At 45.0% G+C, this 15,098-nt stretch overlaps 1 protein-coding gene across 1 annotated transcript in view; it reads right to left on the bottom strand.

Annotated features, from left to right (window-relative positions):
• Positions 1-15,098, bottom strand: part of MRPS6 (mitochondrial ribosomal protein S6) — a 65,129-nt gene that overhangs the window by 22,324 nt on the left and 27,707 nt on the right. The gene's annotated exons all lie outside the window — the stretch shown is intronic.

Genomic DNA, 15,098 nt, shown 5'->3' with positions numbered 1-15,098 from the left:
TGTTGCTACACTTCAAAGGCACAGGCACCCTTATCCACTAATTGAATAGTCAATGCAAATTGCATCAATTATTTGATTAGCCAATTAATCTAAATTTAACATCCCTAGCCAAACTCTATACAAGTTCTTATACTCCATCACTGTAGTATCTGAGCACCCAAGTTCATCTGAATCAGGATGCCATTTAAAATTATTATAAAGCAGCCCTGCATAGGTAGATTACATAGTTCCCTCTTATAATCTTAAATCATAGCAGTATTCTCACCAGAGTCAATGGGAACTTCTTACAGGAATTAAGACTGCAAAAATCTGACCCAAAGTTTGTAACGGCAATAGTTTTACAGATTGTGTTATGGGCCAATCGGTACTATATAGAATAGCACATGATACAAGTTTATAGATTCATGATGTGATGCGTAGATCTGACCTGAAGGTTGGGGGGGGGGGTGAGAAAAAGCTATTTCTTTTGTGTTAACAGAAACAAAACTACTGATGTGTACACGTTTTTACATATTTGAAGTCAGATAGCAATGGAAACTCAAGATATTACTATCCTTCTTAGCAATGAAAATAAACAAGAAGCAGTTTCAGAAAAGTGAAGAAAAAAAACCCTGCCTAAGATCACAATTTTTACACTGCAGGACACCTGTAATGCTTCCAATGCCAGACTGAAGAATATACTTCAAAAGCTGCAAACTCTACATGAAAAGCTGAAAATACATTCTTAAATAGCAGACACTAACATTCCAACTTTCCTCCCATTCAATGCTGCTTGGTTGCAGAAGATTATCACAGAAAATATCTGTCATGTCAATGAATAAAAGTAGTGTTAAATTTATGGTTGTAACTTGTTTATATGAAACGCCACACCCTTAGACAAAACTCCAATACACAGAGACCTGAAGTGATCATTTTAGACAAATAGCCACATGCCCAGCTGCAATGTTGTAAATATTTTTAAAATCCCTTAAGCTATGGGATAAATGTATTCCTCAGCTTCCCTCACTTTTTCAACATGTGTATTCTTTTTAGCTCTTTTATAGGTGCCATTAGCACCTTACTGACTGGTAGCATCACAGGCTTGCCAATGGAATTTCAAGAAAAAAGTTCCTTACATTACCAAAATGAACCCACAGTTTTCTACATTAGGATTAATTTGTGTGTTTTGTAATCTCTCTTCTTGAGGGAAGGGAGCTTTGGAAATGTAAGCTAATTGTTGGCTTTGAAAGGCTGCAACTAATTTTCCCCTTAATATTATGGGTTTTCATGGTTATCCCAACTCCATCACCCAAACTGGACAGGGCTAGCTGGCCTTTTGGAACCCAGACACAAACAGACACAGGTCCTTTGATTTTCTTCATAGGACCCAGCCAGTTCTGAATACAGAGAATAGCATTTCCCAGGAATCAATCACTGCAGCTACCATATTTTCCGGCGTATAAGACGATTTTTGATGTTAAAAAACATCCCCCCAAAATCGGGGGTCGTCTTATACGCCGGTATGCGGTTTTGCAAAGCCTCGGGGGAAGCCGGCGGCGGGGCATCCCAGGCGCTCCTGAGCTGCCCCGCCGCCGGAGCCCCTCCGCGGCTTTGCAAAGCCTTGGGGGAAGCCGGCGGCGGGGCATCCCTGGTGCGCCTGAGCTGCCCCGCCGCCGGAGCCCCTCCGCGGCTTTGCAAAGCCGCGGAGGGGCTCCGGCGGCGGGGCAGCCCAGGCGTGCCGGGGCTGTCCCGCTGCCGGGGCGTCCTCAGAGGCTTTGCTCCCGGTGTCCCTGGTCTGCTGGGGACCGTCTCCAGCAGACCAGGGACACCGGGAGTAAAGGAGGCGAAGGGGCGCTGGGGTATAAGACGAAACCCTATCTTTTAACTAAAAAATTAGGGGGTCGTCTTATACGCCCAGTCGCCTTATATTCCAGAAAATACGGTAGTTTACTTCTAGCGGACTCCTATACTCAGAAGCCAATGTGACTCTAGCATCAACATGTGAGGAAAGAGTGAGGATAGAGCTCAACGACTGCACGAAAGTTTAATGTACAAAGCACTAGCAAAAGCAACTGAGTCCTAAATAGTAATTCTAGCACTCGTTACTCTCTCCTTAGCCAGTAAAGTCAGAGCCTTTGGACTTAATTTTCGCAAAACCTCTGTCTTTAGAATAAGAATAGTTATCTACCCTCATTAGGGTGTTGGGGTGATTAGATAGTAACAACACTACGTATTTTCTACTAAAAAGACCATATACAATCCTCCTCACTCTATGATTATTTGGAGATTTGTCCCTTAGAAGACTTAGCAGTGAGAACTACGCATGAGCCCAACCGCAAGCAGGTGAACGCCACTCCTTTCACAACAAGGGCTGGTGGTGACAGTTCCTCCCCCCCCTTTTGAATATATAAAACTAATCAATTAAATTTGAGGTTGCCCAGGAGAATCAATTTGCTAGTTGTCCTGAATCCTCATGCCAACCCTGTGCATAAAACAGTGTGATCAAGACAAACATGAGTTGATTACATTTGGGAGAGTGAAGACAGAGGCATTACATAGATCACAGGTGCCTGCACCAATGAAAGATGTTATTGGACACATCTGTGGAAAGAGTGGTAATGTTCATCTTGCTTCTGCCCATGTAATAGTCCTGCAGATAGAGGTCTCCAGGGTTGTCAATTGGAAGCATTCACAGACATTGAAGCCACAAAGAAAGTTTATTTAAAGGTTTCACTACCTCCATGTTGCCAAGAAATTATAAACAGATTGAGATCTCACTTATAACCGCAGTCAGTACTAGTCCAGAAGCACTTCACCCACACTGACCTTGCCTCCCCTTTCTCTTCACCAAGCAGTCTCCTCAGCAGTCTCCTCTTAGAGGATCTTTTGTATATCAAACAAACGTCATCTACATGAGTTGAAAGCCATTCCAGACACAGACTTCTTCAGGTTATAAGGGCTCTAAAAAGGGAGAAGGCTAAGGAGGCAAGTCCTCTTAAATCAATATTTACTACGTGAGGAGAGCTGCACCATTGTAATTATATCTAGCAAGTGGTAGAGCACTCCTCCAAGAACATGCTCATTTAGGAGAATATTTAATATTCCCAGCATGAAAGAAGTCCATAGTACAGTCTTTTATCAATCATGTAAAATTAGAACAGCGACGAGCAAGCATAAAAAGAAGAGCGAGGAAGGGACAGAGGGGTGGGAAACATGTTTTTTTATGCTAGTTACAAAACCACCCAATAGTCAACAACCTGAGAGAGGACACTGAACAAGAAACTGCCAGCCAGTCAGGTTCCATGGCTTAATAATCCTGTAGCACAGAAACAGGCAGTAAAAGCCATTCAGTTCCAAAAAGAACCAATGTACTCTAACTCTGTGGCAAGCTGGACCTAAATTCTGGGGCAAGGGCCCATGGTTTCTAACCACACAGACAACATATTCTGTGACGGCCTGGAAATTCTACAGCAACATCAGACAAAGCCTTTGCAAGGCTGGTGTTCCATAAAAATTGATCATGCACATTTTGCCTGTATTTTAAAACCGAAATTAGACATTTGGACACTCGAGATTTTTTTTAAGTTACCAACAATACAGTAACTCCAGTGTTACTTTAATCTTAAATTCAATATATGTTATATGGCTATTAAGTTTTCATTGTACTGAATATTTTAAATTGACATTTACCCTGTAGCAGGGTGAGTCAATTAAACAAGAACAAAATCATAACAATGTAAGGGCTTTAAACTGATTGAAATCTTGAGGGGGGGGGGGGGGGCTAAGAAAGGGGAAAAAACATGCCATACTACATAACTAACTCTTTGCAGGCAGGAAAGATCAACACTACAGTTGGAATCAGAGCATAGTAGGAGGAACAATACTCCATTTAGGCAACTAAAAGGTAAAAAGAGTGAAGCAGAGGAGATAAGAAGGGGAAAAATATAACTAGAACAGGAAAAGCACAGGTAGTCAAGAGAGGCCTCCTCAAGCCCCCATCTCTTCCCAAGAGTCCTAAGAGGATGGAGAAAAGATACACACAAAATACTTAGGAGCGAATCTGAACACACAAAACGGACTTAATTGCTGCAGTGACAGTAAGTCAGTATAACTTATATTGACCTAATTTTGTAATGTAAACTTCCCGGATGCATCTAGATTGGCATGATTTTTCGGAAAAGTTTTCCGTTAAAAGCATTTTCGGAACAGAGCGTCTAGATTGGCACGGATGCTTTTCCGCAAAAGCACTTTTTGCGGAAAAGCGTCCGTACCAATCTAGACACGCTTTTCCACAAAAAAGCCCCGATCGCCATTTTCGCGATCGCGGCTTTTTTGCGGAAAACAAATCTGAGCTGTCTACACTGGCCCTTTTGCGCAAAAGCTTTGTGCAAAAAGGACTTTTGCCCAAACGGGAGCAGAATAGTATTTCCGCAAGAAGCACTGATTTCTTACAGTAGGAAGTCAGTGCTTTTGCGGAAATTCAAGTGGCCAGTGTAGACAGCTGGCAAGTTTTTCCGGAAAAGTGGCTGATTTTCCGGAAAAACTGGCCAGTCTAGACACAGTCGCCATGTCTGTGGTGCATATCCTTACCAGGAGCTCTTACACTCATTTAACTATCATCAGGGGCTCAGAGCCAAAACAGTCAATGTAGCATCTACATTAATACGGTGGTAACCTTACTTTACCGCATCAATCTATGTACCAGGCCTCTTGCAGAGGTAGAGCTGTTCGGTCAGTGTAGTGAGCAACTTATATCGGTGTAAGCAACACTATAGCATATACATGCTTAAAGTTACGACAACATAAACTGAGCAGACCTTAGTTTTAGGGTGAACAGTTTTTCAGCTAATGATGGTATTAACACAAAACATTTAAAGTCAATGGGCACCCCTGATTAAATTATAAAAAAAAGTTTCCACCACAATTAGCATTACAGTTCCCAAGTTATATTGAAATAGGATTCTGGTGGTAGGAAAACAGAATTTTCTTTAAGTTGTGAAATCCAGGTCAAAAGTTCTTGAGAGTTTACACTTCTAAGGAAGTCTAGGTAGGGTGGCTGTCAAAGAATAGAAAAATTAGAAGCGAGTTGCAAGGGAATAATGGTGAATGTTTAACCATGAAGCGACTTTACCACAATTTGATACACCAGCACTAACGAACTAGAAACATACGTCCTGCGACTGATACATAAAAAGTGGCAGTGTCCCTGATTTACACACCACTGGCTGTTCACAAACCCTCCCACTCATTTGCCACCAAAACCTGACTTACTTAACCCCAACTTTGTGAACCCCACTGATTATTTTTGGGGGTATCTCCTAGAAGTTAGGTGTGATGATACTCAGAACTGCCATGCCCACGGTCCTTTGCTAATCTAGTCCTTAAATCCCCCAATGCTGGCTTTGGAGGTTAGTTTGCAAAGCAATATTTTTGTTTTATCCATTTAAATCACTGCTCTGGGGTGGGACTGGAGACTAGGGGTTCAGTGTGCAGGCTGCCCAGGTGAGAGAGGACAACTCCAGCCCTCTCTCGCTGCACCACCTTGGGACCAGGGGAGAAGTGCCTCTGCAGGGCCACTGCAGCTACAGCAGGAGCAGCTGGGGGGAGGGGTGCATGTCCCCTAGCTGGGGCAGGTCCAGATTAGTTTGTCCTGAGCTCCTTAGCCACAGGCAGGAATGCAACAAACTGCTCTTCCCCTCAGTCTCTGACAGAAGGGAACAGCCATCAACGTTCTCATACAAACTGGAGGAATGGGATGCCTGGGGGGGGGGGAGGCCCGAATGTGAGAGGCGGCAGGGAGGCATGCTCCAGACTAGCCCCTTTCACCTGCCTGGTGATTCTGTCTCTTCTATGTGGTTTTATGAGAAGCAGTCCCATTCCCCACACTTTCCATTTTCCTGGCACAATCAATCCCTGACCTTGCTTTAAGTTAGAATAAGAGGAATTCTGTATACAGTATTTGGTGGTCCTAGCTCTTACCCTTTAAGAGGAGTTCTTGAACAAATGGATGGACAGACAGACATTACTAAAATATATAGTAAGACAAGCACTCATATGCAAGTACACGTTCAGTGCCACACTCAGACATCCTTAAACTAATCAAAGAGGCTGAGATGTCTTACAATGAATACAATCAGAAGACAAACATGGAGGGGATGGTTTTGAGGACAATCCAGGCAGCAAGGGTTTCCTAAACTCTTCAACTATCCCAGCCTTCAAAGTGAGAAAATACTGGTCAGAGGCTGGTGTAGAATAATTGGTTCATGTTCATGAGGCCTCCTCTTGCTGAAATGATCAACTCTGGTTCTGCAAAGTCATCCGTAGTCTGGTCAGGGCATGGATGCAGGAGAGGATTCCTGCCTGGAAAAGGGATGTACGAGGGGGCAGGTTCTGGGAAGGAGATGGGGGAGAGAGGGGCTGGGGTGCTAGAGGCAGGCTCTCATCAGGATACACTTCAGTAGTTTCTTTACTTAAAGGGCAAGAATCTTCGACTTTATCCTAGATCAGGGGTCAGCGTTTCCCCTAAACTGTGTGGGCAGCACAACTTCACAGGTACTTTACTAGTCCCTCCCAGTCAGAGGCTCAGGGCTCCCCCCGGGCACTGACTGACTGGGCAGGACTGATTAAGCACCTGTGAAGCTTTCCTGCAGCTCAGCTTAGAGGGAACACTTTGAGTGGTGGGCAATAATTTTTGTTGGGGGGGGGGGGAACCATGCCACGATTTTGCTATGTAGTCAAGGGTTGCACTTTTCTATGGAGGGGCTGTGGGGTCTGGGAGAGAGGCTGGGGGCAGAAGGGAGCTTGGGGTAGGAGACTGGGGTTCGGGAGTGTGGGGTCTGTGAGGTAATTTGGGTGTAGAGGGCTGTGAACTGGGGCAGAGGATTGGTGTCTGGTGCAGGTATGTGAGTAATGTAGGCTTACTGGGTAGTCGAGTCGACTACTTGTGTCGTCCCCCCCCCCCCCCCCCGTCCTCTGTATCAGAGGCAGAAAGAAGCAGGAGTCAGTGTTTGGGGGAGCTGGCTTAAAACACCATCTCCATGGATGGCAGCAGCCGCAGGAGGGGACACCATGATGCAGCCTCTGCTATGTTGGGCCCCCCGCAGACAGGGGCTGCTGGACCCAGCACAAGCAGGGACTGAGCAAGCCCGACTCAGTCCCGGCTCATGCCAGGTCTGGGACCTAGCCCTGCTGCAGCTCTGCATTTTAAATGTGGTAAGAGCCAGGCTGCCTGCGTACCCACCTCCTATTACATTTAAACTGCAGAGCCATAGTAGGGGTAGCTCCTGGACCTGGCTCAAGCTGGGTCTGAGGAAGCTTTCCCTTATCAACTAATCATGTACTTAATAAAAATTAATCAACTATACAATTAGCGAATTACCCACCTCTTAACATCCGTAGTCTGGTCAGGGCATGGATCAGGAGACGATTCCTGCCTGGGGAAGGGATGTACGAGGGGGCAGGTTCTGGGAAGAAGTTGGGGGAAAGAGGGGCTGGGGTGTTAGAGGCAGGCTCTGATTGGGATACACTTACTTAAGCAGCTCCTGGCCAGCAGCACTCTCAGGCAGGTTTCCCTCCAGCAGCCCCAGACCACAGGTTGGCTGTGCATATGGCTCTCTGTGCTCCTAGAAGGGGAGAGGCTTCATGCACTGCCCATAGCCCCCAGCAAAATCTCTCAGCTCCATCTGGGTGGTATCAGAGGGGGTATGTCTACACTACAGCACTAATTCGAACTAACTTAGTTCGAATTAGTTAATTCGGCTAATTCGAATTAGCACATCTAGACTTAAAAACTAGTTCGAATTAGCATTTTGCTAATTCGAACTAGCATGTCCACACTGAGTGGACCCTGAACTGAGGTTAAGGATGGCCGGAAGCAGTGCCGGCAGGGCATCAGGTTAGGACTTAGAGTGTGGAGCTGCTGCCTCAGGCTAGCCGAGGGCTGTGCTTAAAGGGACCCGACCCTCACCCCGGACAGACAGTTCTCAGGGGTGCCCTGCTTGCAAAGCAGTCCTGGCTTGGAGTGCCCTGAGTGCCCACACTGGGCACATCACAGCACTCGGCCATCAGCCCGGCTGCACTTGCCACAGGCTGCCATCCGGAGGGGGGGGTCAATCAAGGGGCTTCAGGAGAGTTTCCACCCCGAGGAGCCCGCAGAGCCAGCCCAGTCCTCCCCATCGGGGGCTCGTACCCCATTCCTCCCTCGCCTCCTTCCACTTACCCCTCCCTAGCCCCCCTTCCTGATGTACAAAATAAAGGACACATGTATTGAACAAAACTGGGGGAGACTGGGAAAAGAAGGTGGGAGAGGGTGGGAGAGGGGAGGGCAACTAAAATGATCAGGGGTTTGGAACAGGTCCCATATGAAGAGAGGCTAAAGAGACTGGGACTTTTCAGCTTAGAAAAGAGGAGACTGAGGGGGGATATGATAGAGGTCTATAAAAGCATGAGTGGTGTGGAGAGGGTGCATAAAGAAAAGTTCTTCATTAGTTCCCATAATAGCAGGACTAAAGGACACCAAATGAAATGAATGGGTAGCAGGCTTCAAACTAACAACAGAAAGTTCTTCTTCACAAAGCACATAGTCAACCTGTGGAACTCCTTGCTGCAGGAGGCTGTGAAGGCTACAACTAGAACAGAGTTTAAAGGGAAGTGAGATCAAGTCATGGAGGTTGGGTCCATGGAGTGCTATTAGCCAGGGGGTAGTAATGGTGTCCCTGGCCTCTGTTTGTGGAAGGCTGGAGATGGATGGCACGAGACAAATGGCTTGGTCATTGTCTTTGGTCCATCCCCTCTAGGGTACCTAGGGTTGGCCGCTGTCGGCAGAGAGGCTACTGGGCTAGATGGACCTTTGGTCTGACCCAGTACGGCCATTGTAATCTCAGGGCTCAGGGTCGGGGGTCTCACTGGACCACCTTGATTTTCATGCCAACCTGCTCCTGGGTGGCCAGGCTGGCAGCTATCCTGCCCTAGCCGGCCACTTTCCTGTGCCTAGTGCGGAGGTCGTGGATGAGGTCCACGATGTCTGCACTAGACCAGGCGGGCACCCGCCTCTTGCGGACCTGGGCAGGCTCCCGGGAGCCGCCAGCCTGGTCCCGGGAAGAGGCGGAGGGCTAGGTGGCAGCGGGTGGGTGGCTCAAGCCGTGCCAGGTGCAGGGTCTGCTGGCTGGGTGCTGGCAGGCTTGCACCTGGCACGGGCATCGTAGCCAGCCCGTGCCCCTTTAAGGGCTCCGGGGCCGGGGGGGGGGGGGGGGGCAGAAGAGTTTCCCTGGTGGTGCCCAGAGTGGCCACCAGGGAAACCTGGGGAGGGCTAGCCTCCCACTAGTTCGAATTAAGTGGCTACACAGACCTTAATTCGAACTAGGCGTTAGTCCTCGTAGAATGAGGTTTACCTAGTTCGAATTAAGCGCACCGCTAGTTCGAATTAAGTTCGAACTAGTGGTTTGTATGCGTAGCGCCTACCAAAGTTAATTCGAACTAACGTCTGTTAGTTCGAATTAACTTTGTAGTGTAGACATACCCAGGGTTAGGGTTGTCAGGTTTTGAACCAGACAGTCCAATATTTGAGCTCTCTGTTTGGGAAACAAATTGAGAAAATATAAACGAGAAAATATAATTAACTGTCCGGTATTTTCTAATAAGATGTCATGTAGATTGTGATGTAATGTCAAATGTGTCCAGTATTTCTGTTGAAACCATCTGGCAACCCTACAGAGGGGTGGGGGCATGCTGAAGCCTCTCTCTCCCTTCCTTTTTCCCCACAGCACAGAGAGCACCATATGGAGTAGCTAGCAGCTTTAATCAGCACTGCTCCCTGCTACAGGGGTGAGCATGGGCCGGATCAAAAGGCTTCGCGGCTGGATCCAATCCACAGGCCGGATCTTGCCCACCCCTGCCTTAGAATCTTATACTTTGAATATTTCACTCCAAAGCCTTTGGACAAGTTAGATGCAAGGCTGACTTTGAAGCCATGCAACCTAGTCCAATCAGAATTAATTTAGATCACTAGCTAACAGCAAATCCAGAGACATCTCATTTAGACCAATAATTTTTAAATTATTCCAGGTGTTATATACGAAGACTGAATGTCTGTGATCCTTGAAAACAAAAATCCAGATAAAAATCCAATCTGATAAAGCTGGCATAGTCTTACATCAGGAAAAGTTCCTAAGATGACAGTAGGTTACCAGTTGACTGGCAGTTCAATATTTAATTAAAACAATCCTATAAACAGCCGATTTAGAAGAGTCAATTGCTTAACCAATTGCTCTCCAAAACAACAAAGTTAAAAAATAAACGTAACATAACAAGAATGGCCATCCTGGGTCAGACCAATATTTAGCCCAGTATCTTGTATTCTGACAGTAGCCAATGCCAGGTTCCTAAGAGGGAATGAACAGAACAGGTAATCAAGTGATCCAGTCCCATCTCTCTATTCCCAGCTTCCAGCAAATAGAGGGTAGACACACTCTGCTCATTCTGGCCAATAGCCATTGAAGGATCTGTCTCCATGAATATGTCTAGTTCTTTATATTATAATTTTGGCTTTACAACATCCTCTGGCAAAGAGTTCCATGGGTTGGCTGCCTGTTCATTGTATGAAGAAATACTTCTTTGTTTTTAACCTATTGCCTTTTAATTTCATTTGGCAACCCATAGTTTTTAATTACAAGAAGGAATAAAAAACACTTCCTTCTCTTTCTCCCCAACAGTCATGATTATATAGATCTCTATCATATCCCCCTCTTAGCCTTTTTCCCCCAAACTGGGAAGTCCCAAGTTTACTAATCTCTCCTCCTATAGAGAGATTAGACCAAGGTCTAATCACTGAGGTTCTGTGGATCAGGAATCCATCTGACTGGGAATGTGGTGTTACACCTGTTCTGGATGAGGTCACACTTCCCCTGAAGGAACGTATACGCAACTTGGGAGAACTCATGGATCCTTTTCTAATATTTGAAAACCAGATTTCCTCGGTGGCCTGGAGAGCTTTTGGGCAGCTTCGGTTGATGCGCCAGTTGCGACCCTCCCTGAATAAATATGACCTGGCCCTGGTGATTCGTGCTCTTGTTGCATCCCAACTGAACTACTATAACATGCTCTATATGGGGCTGCCTTGGAAGAGTTTTCAGAAACTTCAATTGGACCAGAATGCAGCTATAACTAACAATCACTATACAGAGCGCATTATGCTGTGGCTCCAGCAGCTGCACTGGCTTCCGGTATGTTTCTGAGCACAATTCAAGGTCCTGGTTGTGACCTATAAAGCCTAAAACAGGTTGGGACTGAGGTATACATCTTCTCCTGTATGAACCTGCCCAGGGATTGAGGCTCTGCTCCTTGTTCCTCCACTTATGGAGATAAGGCTGACTTCTACACAGAGCAGGGCCTTCTCAGCCTTTGCCCATAAGCTATGGAATTCCCTACCCCAGGACGTTCATTTGGTGCCAACACTGCCATTGTTTCAGCTAAAGCCACCCTTTTTACTCATGCTTTTATTGGTGCTTGAGTTTCTGGGGGTAGGTGAGGCCCACCTCTCAGTGTGTCTTAGTAGGTTTTATGCTTCCCCCCGCCCCCAGGATTTTGTATTCTATTCTACTACTTTTTAAAATATTGTGTTTCCAAATATTGTAAGCTGCCTCAAATATTTTAAAGAGGTGGGGTTAAAAATAAATAAATAAAATACAATTTAAAAATAAAATATGGAAACTGATCCATATCCTAAATCATTTTTATTGCTCTCCTCCCCACCCCCCCAAATCTTTCCCAGTTCCAATATATATTTGTTTGACTTAGGGAGAACTCTGTGAATGTCATATTTGAATCTAGGCTATAGGTCAACAGCTCCTCTCCGTAAACCTTCATTGTGGCAGAAAAGTTAATACTGATAGAATTTGAAGTAAGATTGAAATTTTTATACTTGTATATTATTTTTATATTGGGATAGTCGCATAAGCTATTTCTCAAGCTGCATTCCACCTCTACATTTCTATGATTTCTCTCAGATTTCAACATCTGTATCCATTCTCTCCATGTCACCCTCCCATGCATTATACCATAGTTAATTCACACTGGCTACGTCTACACTATGAGTTTTCAGCAAAAAATATGCTAATGAGACACTCATTTTCATGAGTCATGATCTCATTTGCATATTTTCTGACTCGTTAGCATATTTTTTGCCAAGCAAACTCAATGTAGACATAGCCTATGTTGCCCCACTGCATGATCTCTCACCTACTTAAAACTATTTTCTTACCCCCATTCACCTACCAGTCAGACACTGATGTGAATGACTTAAGTAAGCTTGGCAGAATTCAGTTTTATAATGGACAGATTACACCAATTTATTATGAGAAATTATGAGCAGGGGAGGTCAGAGAGTTTAAGTGACAAGTATTGAGATTTAAAAAGTTGAAGCTTTCTAACTGTTAAAAAACAAGTTGTCAACACCCCATATTAAAGAGATGTACATTGTATGTTTTTGATAAGATCTTGAGCCAACATTTTTCTTACTTTGCTTATTAGATGTTTATTATTAGCAACCCCAGTAGATATTTAAATTCTTCCAAGTCTCATCACCACCACCAAGTCACATGAAGACCAGACACAAAGCTGGCTGCTGCAGTTCAAGAATAGGGAGAAGCCAATCAGCTCCTCACATCAGCTGCCAGAAAAGGAGAGGATGCTGGAATTGCTATTAGGACTGTTTCCAGGCCCAGCATGGAAGCCCTATCTTCTGTAGCTTCTGCCCTGTAGATGTCTGATAAATATGAAAACCCAACCCAGTAGCAGCTGGCATAGAACGATAGCATTTTCTTCCCCCTTGTGGCTGCTGGATAGCTGAAGGATGATCATATAGTTTACACTACAGTACTACCACCTAAGGAGTCCCAATCATAGATCAGTTCCCCAGTATGCTAAGCAGTGTACAAACCACACAACAAAACCCCACAGTCCCTGGCCTCAACAGTTTATGATTAAAGGCCAAGATTTTATCATGACTAATTTTAGTACGTCACAAACAGGTCATGAGTTATGAACAAAAATGCATGGAAGCCTTGTGACCTGTCTCTGACTCTTACTACAAATAAATGTGACAAAATGGTGGAAGAGGGGTGTCCAGAGCTCCAGCCCTACCACCCTGGAGTGGAAGCAGATTCCATGAACATCTTAGCTTCACTTATGGTTCAAGTAATAACTCTACCCCCTCCCTCTCCATTCTTTTGCAATCTCCCTTGACAGGAACAGCTGCAGTGCTTGCCTGGGCTGCCACTCAGAGCTTTGTCAAACAGCAGGTGCTGCTCCAAACTATTATGACTATCAGTTTAAATGATTTGCTTTTGGTTGCATCTGCAGGGTGATGAATATTTTCAAAGCACTTTCCACACTTCAAGAAAGATCTTAGCAGGATAATACCATGGGACTGGAAGAGTCAGAGACCAGTCCCCTGCTACCGCAGGCAACCCCCATCACAAAATGCCTTTTATAAATTCTACTTGGGTTGGGTCTGGCAGCAGAGGCATGGGTACTGTGTGTGACCTCCAGAAGACAAGGCCACATTGGTTTCTATTCATAGCCACAAAGGGCAAAAAGTTAAGGTTTTTAAAACTTGATTTTGCAGAAAATCATGTTAGTGGTCCTCATGCTCTAGTAAGTAAGGGTACATATACACAGCAGTGCTATTTTGGAATAACTGACATTATTCCGAAATAACGTAACTGCTTGTAGCGTAGACGCTGACTATTTCAACATAACATCAAAATAATGGCAAGCTGGAGGACTTCTTACTCGAACTCCTGCAACCCTCATTTTACAAGGAGAAAGGGAAATTGGAGGAAGAGTGCTCTCAGACTTCCAGCTGTGTAGACAGCGCCAAAAGCTGAAATAAGCTGTTTCAACTGAAGCTTATTTCGGCTTTAGCCCTGCTGTGTAGACATACCCGAAGAGATATTAGAACCAGATTCCGCGGTCTGAATGACGTCATTTGAATCACCCTTACAACTCCCCCAGCCCTGGGGCAAGATCATTCTTCAGCATCAAATTTCAACCTAATGAAATATTCATGATGCCCACAGCCCAAGATGTCCTTTATAACTGTTGAATGCTGGGATGCCCAGAGATGTCCCATATCTCAGAGGCCAGAATGTACCATGAGAACCATTATATCATCTCTAGGGCTAGTGAAAGCTTTTGCTACATCAGAGGGAGTCATCTTGGGGAATCCTTACGCCAGGCTTCCCTTTGCAACACCAGATATCATGAGTGAACCTGAGATTAATAGTCATCTTCTCAACCTTGTGAGCCCATTGATTTAACTGATCTCCTTCTCACCCAATAGCTGGCAGCAATGTAAGCAAACAAAAATACTCTTGTTAAAAAAAAGTTTATGAAACTAGTTAATGGTATCAAGAATGGTTGCTGTCCATTTTCAGTATTACAAAACATGATTGTTATAATGCAAATTTACCATGCATTCCTATCATTCTGCAGAAACAATATTCTCAAAAGAAACATGTTTCAACTAGAATGTGCTGTTTTATCCAAACAGAAAGCCATCCTGGGATGATCACTCTCTCAGGCACAGGGATGTATATTTGTGCAACCTAAGCAGGCAGCTCCCACATCACTAGCGAGAAAATAAAAGCTAAACAGTTTGCCACCACTGTCCTCCTGTTGAGTCTCTCTCAAAAGGACTCAGGAGTTAAAGCTGGCAACTGGCATGAAGGTGCCGTCCACCTGCTCGCCTGGGCCTGTACTAGTCACTTAGTTGGGTACACCAACCTAACAGATTCTGCAGCTTCAATGCCGTGCACGTCAAGCAATTTTTTGCTGTCACTGGCCTCAGCTTCAAGTTATGGAAGTAACAGTGTTTAATCAAATGCTGTCTCCAGGAGGGGTGGGAGCCAGGAAACCACACGTACCATGGTAAGTGTATTGGCTCTTGATTTCTGGCCAAGTTCTATAACTATGTTCTGCTTACCTAAATTCTTAGGTAGTTGTAAGTAGACTGGGATATTCTTAAATTGTAAGCCATCCAAAGAAAGTAAGTAGTCATTAAATTCCAGTCCAGACAGGGATGCATTTTAGTGGTAGTTGTGAAGTGAGAGACAAGATTTATT

This window comes from Pelodiscus sinensis, chromosome 1, assembly GCF_049634645.1.
Source record: "Pelodiscus sinensis isolate JC-2024 chromosome 1, ASM4963464v1, whole genome shotgun sequence".
NCBI classification, from domain to species: domain Eukaryota; kingdom Metazoa; phylum Chordata; order Testudines; family Trionychidae; genus Pelodiscus; species Pelodiscus sinensis.
This window is presented reverse-complemented; position numbering and strand designations above follow the sequence as displayed.